At 34.7% G+C, this 13,499-nt stretch overlaps 1 long non-coding RNA gene across 1 annotated transcript; it reads right to left on the minus strand.

The window, feature by feature from the left end:
* Nucleotides 1-1,318: 1,318 nt before the first annotated feature.
* Nucleotides 1,319-3,184, minus strand: LOC136231339 (uncharacterized). The gene is made up of 2 exons (XR_010689763.1): nt 2,891-3,184; nt 1,319-2,229 (listed from the first exon to the last, which is right to left on the minus strand). It is a non-coding gene; the product is annotated as an uncharacterized lncRNA (long non-coding RNA).
* Between the last annotated feature and the right edge of the window lie 10,315 nt (nt 3,185-13,499).

Consider the following 13,499-nt stretch of genomic DNA (forward strand, 5'->3'; position numbering starts at 1 on the left):
AACTGTACATTTTTAGGATTCAACTTTATTTGTTGAGTTGATTAAATCTCTAATTGGCATAGTTGTGAAAGCGAAATGGGAGCCGAGGTTTTTCAAAAGTGAAAAATAAACACATTAAGTAAAAGCAAAAACAAATGCGTATGTATTTACAGACTAGAAGTATCACAAGAATTTTAGTGGTTGATAATGTTAAGAATATAAACCTTAGTTTTTACTAATTGCCTATAAACACACTCCAACTCCTCATCTGCTCATAACAACCCCGCTCTGGAGGAGTATTATTCTTAGAATGGATATTGTTATTCTAAAGTCATAATTTGATGCTGCAGGATTGTACAATCATTTGCTTATGTACCCGACTTCTAACCATCGTCTATTCAAAATTTAAACATCGTGGCAAGAAAAAAACAGACATTAGTTCCAGCATTTTATTTGCAGGCACAAAATTTAAACATCGTAGCAAGAAAAAAACAGGAAAAAAAACCCATGAACAGCAGAAATATGCTACAAATGTTGTCAACATATTGGAAATAATTTTAGCAAATGAAATGAACTTATCAAATACTTATCAAATAGAAGTAAGCATGAAATTTCAACAAGCTGCTAGACTTCAAAAAACTTTCATTATGGATAACAACTGATATTTTCAGAGAAAATTTGAAGACTTTCTGTTCATCCTAAATACAGAGTAGTCTGACAGTCCACACATAATTACTTGAAACATAAAAAATAAAAAATAAATGAAGAAGTCCACAAAAAAAGGATGAGTGTGGTCAAACCAACTAAGTAATTATCAAAAGATGAGCAATTTTTGGATCTGATTTGCAAATTTCTCCATAGTTTCAGACTCCTAATAGTTTTAGAATAGAAAATTCTGCGATTTTCGACACACATGAAAGAAACTTGATAACACAAAACTTGCTCACATAATAGAAAAAGCATAAATAAGGAAGGCAGAAAAGAGAATGATTGCAACCAAGAACAAGCAGAGCCTCAATCAAATGATTGGTTGAAAAAGTATTGTTGAAACATTATTGCATGACCTGTGCACACCACTATAATGATATGAAACTCAGGCAAAAATTCATTGATATTAACTCTGATTCCACAATGGAAGAAGCAAACAATTGATAACGCAATGGTAACAGAAGGAAAAATAAAGGAAACATACAGTAGATAAATCCAGCACAAAACTTTTCTGATGTATCCTCCAATGGAATTAGAAAACATGTGTAGTAATCTTTGAATTCAAGAACTAATCCAGTCAATTGTTTAATAACTTGAAAGTGTTCAAATTGCAGAAATTCAAGAGGTCATATGCCTACAAATATCATGAATTCCATTGCATAATTCAGATTACAATAATATCTCCTTCAGTGTTGGTGCCTCTATATAATTAACTAGAGGCATCAAACTAATATTAAGATACATTAAAGTACCAATAATTTACAACTGAAAAAAAAAATCATTAGAAAAATTTATTGAGAAAATAAAGTTTACTGACTGAGATTTACAGTGATTTCAAAATATGATTATACTTTACGAGATCTACTCTCGTGTTATCAGGAAAGAAGACCTTAACACGCATTTCACGAATGAGTTCGGATGCCATTGACAAATCCTTGTGCTGGAGAAATCCATGAATAATCACATTATAAGAGCAATCATCCGGTGAGATGTCACTGTCTTCCTTTTTTCTGATGGCTTGACAAATAATTGTGCTGGAGAAATCCATGAATAATCACATTATAAGAGCAATTATCAGGTGAGATGTCATTGTCTTCCATTTTCCTGATGTGATTATTCATGGATTTCTCCGGCACAACCATTTGTCAAGATTAATCCATCTTTAAACCTTCCAACTTCGAACAAGCCACAAGCCATCAACTAAGGTACTATATATGATTTAAACTTGTTCATTTCCATTTCTTGAAATACGTGTTGCGAACATAATCCTTTCCACATTTACAAAAGTCATTTATCAAAGCTGTGCAGGTTACTCCATATAACAAGCACTTGTACAAGTACTTAAAAATCTGTAGGGCTGCTCAAGGATATCTTGCAAGGCATAAGCCATGGATAAGACAACTATAAGAATGAGTGTTGGGAATTAAACCTTTATCAGGCATTTCTTCAAGAAGTTTGATGGCCTTTTTTGTAAAAGAAGCTGTAGGAAACACCGATTGACACTTGATTTGAAACAGAAGCAGTTGGAAACCCTGATTGACACTTGATTTGGAAGTGAAAAAACAGGGTGGAATTGAAAAATCAATTGAGCAGTTAGAATAAGCTCAATTTGAAAATGAAAGAATTTTATGCAATCTAAAGAAACATAGAAGAGTGCCTGAAAGAGCTTAATTTGAAACAGAAGCATAGGAAAAGATTGAGGCCAATGCTTTTTGTTCAAAAGTGAAATGTGTTGATTTCATTAACACTTTGATTTCGTTAACACTGAAGTAGTTGCTAAAAGGAAGCAATATAATATAGTAATTGCTCCAAAGTGCTCAATTGAAACTGAAACATCTTGATTCAGTCGCTCAAGAGCTAGAATCTAAAGAGAAACAGCAAGATGCAATAAATAACACTATCAACAAGTGTTCTGTGGAGCTCAAAAAGAAACAAACAGAGGTGAAAAGTTGATTGACTAAGAAAATAAGCATAGAGCACTTATTCAACATGACATGAAAAACTTTGAATGCTCTATGCATTTGTCTATCTAAGATATAGAGTAACAACATTAGGCTCTGTATTCCTTTGAATCATCATGTTGACTGTAAATAGACTGAAAACCAAGCTTGAAAGTTTTTGACAACGCAGAAAACCCAAAATTAACTGGCCCTAAGCAATTAATTAAGATGTTATAAGTATAAAGATAAGTCTTGATTCTCACCAAATCCATCTGATTCGACAAAGAAATAGCAGTCTGAAAATCTTTCATCCAAACAAGTAGTGCAGATAACAATTTGGTGAACTCAATCGCGGAAGGTCGAGGATGCAAAGGAAGAAGCTGATCAAAGGCAGCCAGAACTTCGTTGGACCCAGCACCTGAAAGGAGAAATAGAACCCGTAATATGATGAAATGGAGAAGGGGTGAGAGGTGGAGCTGAAGAAGAGGAAGAAAGAAGGCGTTTGAAAGTGGAAGTCAGCATGGTTGAGTTGATCTCAGACCGATTGTGGAATTTGGGTTGCGGCGCTGATAATAAATGGGAAATCCCTAATAAATAAAGATGGAGCCTCTTAAAGAAAAGGTTAAAATTGACCTTTCATTTTCTTGGTTCGCAATATCATCTTTAGACCTCCAAATTTCGACAAACGTTTGTAATCGGCCCTTAAACTTTGGAAACTTTTAAGATTTGAACAAATTGAAATGCTTGTCGAATTAAACAAATCAGAAAACTAATAACCCATAATTCAATTTTAAGTAATTTAAAAGTGCTAATGTCAGAGGTGTTCATCGGTCGGTTCGGTCTGAAAACCGAACCGAATCGAGATAATCAAGAACCGAATAGCCTCAAAAATAAAAACCAAACCGAACCAAATAATAATAAATAATCGAACCGAACCGACTGAATGATTTCGGTTGGTTCGGTTCGGTTATTCGGTTTTCTTATATTAAAAAATTTCATTAACAATTATTTTTATGTAACGTTAATATTACACCGTTAATGATGTTGTTGGGTATTTACTTATATACACAACCATTTTTATTTTTCTTTTTCTTTTTGTACTGAGAGAGAAAAAAATAGAAAAAAAAACATACAAATTTTATATAGAAATGAAATCAATCTTAATTTCAAATATGAATCAGTGTATAATTGTACTAAATTGATAGACAAACATTAAATAGACCAATAATATAATCAGTTACAGACAATCCAAAAACTATCATTTTTTTGATTAAAGATTGGTTAGCGAGGAAGGGTAAGCGGCGGACATCCCAGCTATGCTGGCACCCCACCACAGACCCAAAAAAGCCCCGAACCAAATTTATTAAAAGAGTAAATAATTGTCATAATACAAAAAGAAAAAAGAATGAAATGAAGCTAAAGAATTAGGAAAAGCGATAAACGCAACGTCCTACACGATCATGAAAAAAGACCGATCCACAAAAATCTGGGACAACATCCCACCAAGTCGAAGCTGTTGCCGTCCGTCCATAATTTGCAAGCGAATCCGCAACATGATTTCCTTCACGAAAAATATGAGACACCACAAAAGCCACAGAATCGATCTGATTTAAACAATTGAACCATTTTTGTCTAAGCAACCAAGGGACCGAACAAGATTTAGATTTGAACATCTGCACAACATACATTGAGTCGCTTTCAAGCCAAATTTTCCGCCAACCTTTGCTGATAGCCATGTCAATGGCGTAAATAGCAGCAGATAGTTCAGCAAGATAAGCAAAGGAACTTTCAATCGGAAAGGCAAACGCACCAAGGCACATGCCAGTATGCGAGCGATAAATACCTCCGCAACCCGCAGGACCAGGAGCACCCATGACAGACGCATCAGTATTGATCTTAATCCAATCCCTCGGAGGTGGTTGCCAAAAAATCGGAGTAATGTGCGGAGCCTTAGCAAGACGCTTTTCAATCCCGAGCTCACCTAAGATTTGAAGTTCAACTAGCGAATTCCAAACGGAACCCCGTCCAGTGTGAGCAGATTCACGAACAGCTCCCCAAATCCGTCTCAGCGTGATGGAAGTATCAACCCTCTCATCCTCAAAAATGGACCTATTACGAGCAAGCCATAGAGCCCAAATTGTATTAACAATTGCAGCCGCCCATAAATCAGCGATTTTAGTACTGAAACGTTGAATAACAGCATGATCAACTAGATTCTTAAGAGTCGAGTCTGTGTTAATTCGTCTTCCAAACAATGAGCTAACACCATGCCAAATAAATTTGGAAAACCGACAGGAGACAAAAAGGTGGTCCAACGTTTCAGAATCTAACAAGCACAAACTGCAACGAGAAACAACTTGACAGCCATGCAACTGAAGCTGATCATGTGTTGGCAAATACCCAAGATAAGCCCGCCATCCAATAAGCGAGTGTGCAGGAGGAACACTCTGACACCTTAAAAAACGACTCCAAGGCTGTTGAGTAGGAGGAAATCTAAGCCAAGCGTACAAGAGCTTAACAGTTAAAACCCCACTCGTAGCAGGCTTCCAAACACAAATATCAACATCGTCCCTACCCCGCCTAATATTCCGCAATCTATTCTCCACATCCGCAGGTAACACGGGCAGATTGTGCCAATTATTACCATCCAAATAATCCTCCACCAAATCAAAACAACGACGCTGTTGACTAGCAGATAGGCCAACCTGTGCAGCCAGTGAAGGACGCATCCAAGCCCCATTCCAAAAATTAAGTTCAGAGTGCTGACCAATCCACCAAAAACAGTGATGCTCAACTTCAGAATAAATGGATTTTATCGAGCCCCAAATAGAAGAATTCATGATATAATGTCGTGACTGTCCCGCTTTATTGAGAAAACGAGTTCTAAGTAAATTAAAGCAGAGAGACTTTTCTTGAAGAAGACCCCAAGCCATCTTTCCATTCAACGCTTTGTTTAGAATAGATAGATTCTTGATTCCAAGACCTCCATCCTTGAAGTTTTGACAACAAATTTTCCAAGGGACAGTGACAAGCTTCTTGCAATTAATGGACCCAGACCAAATAAAATTCCTCATATGCCTAGTCATACGTGTAAGCAGCGCAGAGGGCCACTTATAAATGCTAAAAGAGTGAATGAAGCTACCAGTAATTACAGAATTTACCAGAGCCACTCTCACAGCCATAGACAAACAATGCCCTTTCCATTTAGCAAAGTGAGCAAGCACCCTATCCATCAAACTAGTCAGATGGCGTGTCTTTGGTAAACCAAAAAACAAAGGGACTCCAAGATAGCGAAATGGAACAGACCCTTGACGAATACCAATAATATCAGCAAGACGATTACCACGTCCAGAAGAAACAAAGGAGCCCAGAAATAATTCAGATTTGTTCCAACTAACACACTGACCCGAGATAGATCCATACAACTCAAATACACCTTTAATAATAGCTAGATTACTCGAAGAGGCTCTGCAGAAGAGAAGAATGTCATCAGCATAAAATAAATGAGTCGGAAACACCTTTGCAGAAGTATATTGCATTGGAGCAAGTCGCCCAGTATCCATGAGGTGAAGCAACCAACGACTAAGAAAGTCCTCGGCAATACCAAACAATATAGGAGACAGCGGATCGCCTTGTCGAACCCCTCTTGAACATCTGAAATATCCACTAATGGCTCCATTGTTCAAAATTGAAATCCGAGATGCAGATAAAACATTCAGAATCCAGTCTCTGAATTGAATAGAGAAACCAAAAGCGTCCATCACGGCAAGTAAAAAATTCCAATTTAAAGTATCAAAAGCTTTCCTGATGTCAACCTTCAAGGCTAAGTTCCCTCCAAAACACTTTTTACGAAGCATATTAGTGCCTTCAGAAGCAAGCGAAATGCATTGGTGAATACTTCGTCCAGGAATAAATCCAAATTGATTCTGAGAAACAATGCGAGATGCAATAGAAGCGAGTCTATCAGCCAAAATTTTTGCAATTATTTTATAACTAAAGTTGCTCATTGCAATAGGCCTATACTGATCAAGAGATATCGCACCCTCCACCTTCGGGATAAGGACCATAATACTGGAGCACAGGCCAGGATGTATCATGCCACTCATAAAGAAGCTTTTGACAACAGCAAACACATCAGCACCAACAATATCCCAAAAAGACTGAAAAAAGACCCTAGAAAACCCATCAGGTCTAGGAGAACTACTGCTATCCATTGCAAAGACTGCCATACGAACTTCATTCATATCCGGACAACGAGTAAGCAAATCATTATCCAAGTCAGAGAGATGTGGAACAACCTCATAAACTAGATCATAATTCTGCGGTAAGACCTCGTCATTTTTAAAAAAGACTTGAATAAAATTCAGCAATATGCGTCCCAATTTGATTCGGATTAAAGACCAACTCATCCTCAATTTGAAGCACCGAAATCCCAGAGGCAGCAGCTCGAATAGATGCCATACGATGGAAGAAGCTGGTATTTCGATCTCCCTCCTTAAGCTATCTAACTCTGCTCTTGTCACGCAAAAAAGCTATCATGCTTAACAAAGATTCTAATAATGAGGTTGAACAATAAATGACATACACTAGTTATATAATAAATCTAATTTCTAATTATATTTAATTTATTTCGGTCTGTTCGGTTAATTCGGTAATTTTGATTTAAAAACCGAACTGACCGAAATTACCGAAATATTATAAAAATAAAACCGAAACCGAACCTAATAGATCGAAAACCGAACCAAAAAAACCGAAATTCATCGGTTCGGTCGGTTATTTCGATCTGGTTCGGTTTTGCACACCCTTAGCTAATATAACACTTCAAACAAGCACATGAAGTCGATAAACAGCTTTAAACAATATTAATAGATCAATATGTTAAATTAATCAAATTTGAAGAGGGCCTTAGTTTGGTAATTTAATTAATCACTTAAATTAAAATTTTAAGTACTTATTTAATTTAGGGATAAGGTACCAAAATAGGTCTAAGGTTTTTGGAGAAGTACCAATTTAAACTCAACGTTCAAAATAGCACCAATATAGGCTTAACGTTTACAACATAATATCAATTTAGGCTTAACGTTTACAATATAGCATCAATTTAGGCCTCACGTATAAATAGCAACAATATAGGTTTAACGTTTACAAAATAATACGAATTTAAGCTTCACATACAATTTAAGCTAAATGTCATAATTAAATTAATCATATTATATTCTTTCCCTATTAACTTTATATGTTATCTTTGTATTTAGTTCTATATTCTTATTTATTATAATACAATTAATTAGTATTCTTGCCCATTAAGATCTTATATTTGTTTTTCATCAATGATTCCATGACTACTAAATTTTATTGCTCATGTAATATATGCAAACTAAAAGTATTTGAATATCTATAATATTTCGAATACTGACATATATCAATATTATTTTAACTAGTGTTCGAAATATTGTGGATATTCAATTACTTTTAGTTTGCATATATTACATGAGCAATAAAATTTATTAGTCATGGAATCATTGATGAAAAACAAATATAAGATTTTAATGGGCAAAAATACTAATTAATTGTATTATAATAAATAAGAATATAGAACTAAATAAAAAGATAGCATATAAAGTTAATAAGAAATATAATATGGTTAATTTAATCGTGACGTTTAGCTTGAATTGGATATATTTTGTAAACGTTAAGCTTAAATTTGTATTATTTTGCAAACGTTAAGCCTATTTTAGTGCTATTTTGTACGCGAGGCCTAAATTGATGCTATATTGTAAACGTTAAGCCTAAATTGATATTATGTTGTAAACGTTAAGTCTATATTTGTGCTATTTTGAATGTTGAGCCTAAATTGGTACTTTTCCAAAAAAGTTAGGCCTATTTTGGTACCTTATCCCTTTAATTTAAGTGTGTTTGATAACAATTATTTCTCTACCAGTTAAATTAGTCAATTAAGTTAAAAATCACTTATATTGATAAGCCAAAATATTTAACTTAATATTTTAAGTTAAACATTATTAACTAATATTTTTATAACAGTTACACCATTTAATATTTTCAGTACTTATAATATTCAGCATTTAAAATTTAGTACTTATTTTTTTGACATTTAATTTTTAGTTTTATCAAACTGGTCATTTTTTTAGTTCTGGGGGCAATCGATTTTTATAAACAACTTACCTTTCTGCCACCTGAATTGATATCATCATTCGTTCTAGTTTTTTTTATGTGGTTTGAAACCGAAAAACCGAACCGAACCGGTACTGTTCGGTTTTTCGGTTCGGTCTTATAATTACACGGTTCGGATTCGGTGTGTTATTTTAGTTCGGTGCGGTTCGGTTCGGTTTCTAATAAAAACCGAAATAACCGAACCGCACCGATTAGTTGCTACTATGTCGTTTTATACATGTATGACTGGAAAAAAAATATTCTAATCCTTCTTAAATTTATACAAAACCTATCTAATAATGATTAGACCACCTGCTAATTTTTTAATGTATGATTCTGCAAAAAAAAAAAAAAAACCTTTAATATAACCATTAGATTCTAACTAACACCTATTTACTTTAACTTTAAATTTATGCTCTTACTTAATCTAAATTAATTGTTCTCTCCAAAAGTAAAAAATAAATAGAAAAGGGAATAGAAAAAAGCATTTATTTTCTATCGGTCTCTTCCCATCTCTTCTAATTCTATTTTCATTTTGAAGCTTTTATTTGGACCACCTGTTGATCTAGATCTCATTTTTCTCTTACTACTCTTGGAAGTTCTACCCCGTAAGTAAGGTTTAACTTCTATTTGAGATTTTTTTTTCTGAGTTTATGTTACTGTTCTTGAGTTATCAAGCAAACTCAGAACACTTGAATTTTTTTAGTGTTCATCATTTTTGCACGATTCAGTTTTTTTTGGACTAAGTAGGCTAGATTTGCTCATCTATGGACCATGGTACTCTAATGCCACGATTCACTTAATTAATGAAAAAAATAAAGAACAGGTGAAGCCAACCTAAAAAAAATGAGGGAGAAAAGTATTAAGCTCAGTAAAAGGAAGTCGAATTAGAAGAGAGGAGGAAGCTATTTAGTTAGGTCCAACTATGTAGTGGGTAAAGTAGGGCTTTTGAGTCGTGATTAGTTTTAATCAAGTGATTATATTTATTCAATCCTTATCAAAAGGTATAAATGAAACACGATTTTTTGTCCACTTTCCTTTCTCTGTAACTCTAGGATTTGTCATGATTTTTTTATCCTCTTAATGGTGTGGTTACTTAATATCTATGTCATTATTTTATGCTATAGTGGGGTTAGTTATTCATATTTAACATGTGAAGCCTATTTTTTTAATGTAAATTTGTTCCTTTTACATATTTTATGTTATGATTATAATAAACTATTTGACTTATAAGATTTGATGTCCATAATATTAGTGATAATTAGTTTGAGATTGTATAATAAACTAATTGACTTATAAGATTTGCTATCATATTTTATATTTTTTTATATATTTTATGTTATAGTTATAATAAACTAATTGAGATTTGTGTATTATTTTTATAGGTGTCACAAACAAAAGCTCCAATGAAAGATAAGAAGAGTGATAAGACTACTGATGTCCCTCCAAAGCCCCTAAAGCCCCAAAAAGAAACAGAAGCGGTTTTGAAACCAAAGAGGAAGCCAAGACGAGGTCTATGGTTTGGGAACACTTCACAAAATATATAGATGATGAAGGAGAAATAAGAGCTAAGTGTAATCATTGTGGTAAGGATTTCAAATCTCATTCTAGGACAAATAGAACGACAATATTCAATATTCATGTGAAAGCATGTAAAAAAATCCACATAACATAGAGACACATCAAGCTCAATTAGCTTTGCAATCTGCATCTGGACAAGGTGAAAATGGTAACTGTTTGACAAGTTGGGAAATTTGATCATAATTATGCTAGAAAATGTCTTGCTTATATGATTGTTGTTGATGAGCTTCCTTTTAGCTTTGTTGATAAGGATGAGTGAGAAGAGAGACAATTGTGAAATATAATAAACACTCTTATTCATTATGAAAGTATTTACATGTATTTATAGTGTCATTTACAATGTCTAATTACTATTCTACCCCTTTATACATTTGAGTAATTATATTAATACTACATACATTAATACCCCCCTCCTCAAACTGGAGGCTGTGAGGAAACGAGACCCAGTTTGGGAAGAAAGAAATGAAGCGCCGCTGCGGATAAAGGTTTTGTAAGCAAATCAGCGAGTTGAAGTTTGGTAGAAACATGTGAGGTAGAAAGAAAACCAGAAGTAATATGATCACGAACAAGATGACAATCGATATCCTAGTGTTTGGTTCGTTCATGAAAGACTGGATTAGAAGCAATGTGAATAGCAGCTTGACTATCACAATGTAGTTGTATAGGTAATGGAAGCAAAATTTGAAATTCGCGAAATAAATAGGAGATCCATTTAAGTTCACAACTGGTGGTTGCCATACTACGATATTCAGCTTCAGCGGAAGATTTACTAACCGTAGGTTGTTTCTTTGCCTTCCAGGAAATGAGAGCTTTTCCGAAAAAAAATGCAGTAACCACCGATGGATCTGCGTGTTTCTTTGCACCTGCCCCAATCGGCGTCACAATAAGCTGTGAGTCGAAAATCCGAATTGACGCCATAGAATAAACCATAATGAAGTGTGCCTTTGAGGTAACGCATAAGATAGAATAATGCTTCAAGGTGATGAGAACATGGTTGGTGCATAAACTGACTAAGCTGTTGAACTGCAAAACCAATGTCAGGTCGAGTAAAATTTAAATAAAGTAGTCGTCCAACAAGCTTTCGATACTGATCGGGAGCGGGAATGGGTGTGCCAAGAGAGGGATCCAAATTAGTACAAGATTGCATTGGACATGGAGAAGGGTGAGCGGAAGCTAAACCCGTATCAGAAAGCAAGTCGGAAATATATTTTTGTTGGGATAAAAATATGCCCGTTTTATCCCGAGCAAGTTCAATCCCTAAGAAGTATTTAGCAGGACCCATATCTTTAATAGTAAAAAGGGAATGTAAGTGATCTTTTACGTGACAAATTACCTCCTCGGAGTTACCGGTAATAAGTATATCGTCAACGTAAACGATAAGTACAATGAAAATATCTGTTTGGGTATAAGTGAATAAGCAATGATCACAAGAAGCTTGGGTAAAACCGAAAGCAAGAATCTGAGATGTGAATTCCTTATTCCATTGACGACCCGCTTGTTTAAGGCCGTAGAGAGATTTACGGAGTTTACATACTTGTCCAGGTTTGACCTTTAGATATCCATCTGGAGGATGGAGGTAGATGTCTTCATCCACGAAACCGTGGAGATAGGCATTATTTATATCAATTTGATGAATGGGCCAAGCTTTGGCGGCAGCAATGGCAATCATGAATCGAACGGTGACAACTTTGGCTACCGGAGAAAAACTCTCTAAATAATCAATACCTTGAATTTGATTATAACCACGGGCCACTAAACGGGCTTTATATCGATCAATTGATCCATCAGGTTTATGTTTAATTCGAAAGATCCAACGAGTGGAAATAGCTTTCTTTCCACGAGGTAAAGAGGTAATATCCCAAGTTTTATTTTCTTCTAATGCTTTTAATTCATCATCCATAGCTTGAAGCCATTGTGGATTAGAAGCAACCTGTTTGTAACTGGTAGGTTCAATAGATGTGTGGAGTGTGGAAATAAAAGCAGAATGTGGTTGACTAAATGGAGGTAAAATTAAAACAGGAGAAGAAGAAACATGAGAAGAGGAATTAGGGGAAGTTGTATCAAGATCTTGAAGCCATGATGGGGTTTTAATTGGTCTTCCAAAGTGAGAACGTCGTGGAAGAGTAGGATAATTATGTGGCTCCAAATTTTGTGAAGGAGAAATAATGGGTTGAATAGATGTAGAATTGGGAGTAGATAAAGTATGAGGAGAAGAAATAGATGGACAATTAGGAGGAGAGACATCAGATGGTAAAATGGTGGTCTCAATGGGAGGAATAGTGGGTGACGAATTGATAGGTGTAGGGGACGGATTGGTACTAGGAATTGTTATGGTGGTAATATTAGATGGTATACAAGGTATAATATTGGTAACCGGAAATGTGGTAGATTCAACTTGTATAGGTTTTGAATTAGAAGGAGTTGAAGCATGTGGGAAAAAATTTTCATTGAACACAACATCACGAGAGATAATGATTTTATGTGTTTGAAGATTATAAATTTTATATGCTTTATGATCCAAGGCGTAACCAACAAAAATACCGGGAAATGCACGAGGATCCAATTTATCACGGGATGGTTGAAGATTAGAAACAAAACAATGACAACCAAAAACCTTAAGAAAAGAATAATTCGGTTTTGTGCCATGTAATTTTTCGTAAGGAGATTTCCAATCCAATAGTGGAGTTGGTAGTAGATTAATGAGATAAGTAGCGGTTAAAAGTGCTTCACCCCAAAACTCTTTATGAAGGGATGCGTGAAATAATAATGCACGTGTTATTTCAAGTAGATGTTTATGTTTACGTTCAACGATCCTATTTTGTTGAGGGGTATAAACCGCAGATTTCTGATGAAAAATTCCTTGATTTGAAAAAAAATCTTGGCAATTGTGATTAAGAAACTCTGTTCCGTGATCGGTCCGAATTTGTTTAATTTTGATGTTGAATTGATTTTCAATTAAGACAACAAATGACTTAATGGCACTAAAAACTTGGCTTTTATCACTTAAAAGAATAGTCCAAGTAGCACATGTGTAATTATCAACAATGGACAGAAAATATTTAGCGCCCGTAAGGGTAGCTAATTTATAAGGTCCCCAAAGGTCCATATGTAACAATTGAA

Source organism: Euphorbia lathyris, chromosome 5, assembly GCF_963576675.1.
Source record: "Euphorbia lathyris chromosome 5, ddEupLath1.1, whole genome shotgun sequence".
Taxonomy (NCBI): Eukaryota; Viridiplantae; Streptophyta; class Magnoliopsida; order Malpighiales; family Euphorbiaceae; genus Euphorbia; species Euphorbia lathyris.